The sequence below is a fragment of the Arachis ipaensis genome, chromosome B1 (genome assembly GCF_059453495.1).
Source record: "Arachis ipaensis isolate K30076 ecotype BB chromosome B1, ASM5945349v1, whole genome shotgun sequence".
Lineage (NCBI taxonomy): Eukaryota > Viridiplantae > Streptophyta > Magnoliopsida > Fabales > Fabaceae > Arachis > Arachis ipaensis.
In genome coordinates this window covers 83,145,061-83,145,964 of record NC_142436.1, presented here as the reverse complement: position 1 = coordinate 83,145,964, position 904 = coordinate 83,145,061, and the positions used below count along the sequence as shown (strand labels likewise).

The window sequence follows — 904 nt, the reverse complement described above, 5'->3', positions numbered from 1 at the left end:
TGCAGCTTGCATTCCATTCAGACTCTGAGAAATCATATTGACTTGCTGAGTCAATATTTTGTTCTGAGCCAATATGGCATTCAGAGTATCAATTTCAAGAACTCCCTTCTTCTGAGGCGTCCCATTACTCACAGGATTCCTCTCAGAAGTGTACATGAACTGGTTATTAGCAACCATGTCAATGAGTTCTGGAGCTTCTGCAGGCGTTTTCTTTAGGTGAATGGATCCACCTGTAGAAGTATCCAATAACATCTTTGATAGCTCAGATAAACCATTATAGAATATATCCTGGATGGTCCATTCTAAAAGCATGTCAGAAGGACACTTTTTGGTCAGTTGCTTGTATCTCTCCCAAGCTTCATAGAGGGATTTACCTTCTTTCTGTCTGAAGGTTTGAACATCCACTCTAAGCTTACTAAGCTTTTGAGGAGGAAAGAACTTGGCTAAGAAAGCTGTGACCAGCTTATCCCAAGAGTTCAGGCTATCTTTGGGTTGAGAGTCCAACCACACTCTAGCTCTGTCTCTTACAGCAAAAGGAAAAAGCATGAGCCTGTAGACTTCAGGATCCACTCCATTAGTCTTAACAGTATCATAGATCTACAAAAATTCAGTTAAGAACTGAAAAGGATCTTCAGATGGAAGTCCATGAAACTTGCAGTTCTGCTGCATCAGAGAAACTAATTGAGATTTCAGCTCAAAGTTGTTTGCTCCAATGGTGGGGATGGAGATGCTTCTTCCATGTAAATTGGAATTAGGTGCAGTAAAGTCACCAAGCATCCTCCTTGCATTATTATTATTTTCGACTGCCATCTCCTCTTCTTGTTCGAAAATTTCTGAAAGGTGCTTGCTGGATTGTTATCATTTAGCTTCTCTTAGTTTCTTCTTCAGAGTCCTTTCAGGTTCT

At 40.4% G+C, this 904-nt stretch overlaps 1 non-coding gene across 1 annotated transcript; it reads left to right on the top strand.

The window, feature by feature from the left end:
- Positions 1-306: 306 nt before the first annotated feature.
- LOC148577259 (small nucleolar RNA R71) lies at positions 307-414 on the top strand. The gene has a single exon (XR_015904291.1). It is a non-coding gene; the product is annotated as a small nucleolar RNA R71 (small nucleolar RNA).
- The last annotated feature ends 490 nt before the right edge of the window (positions 415-904 follow it).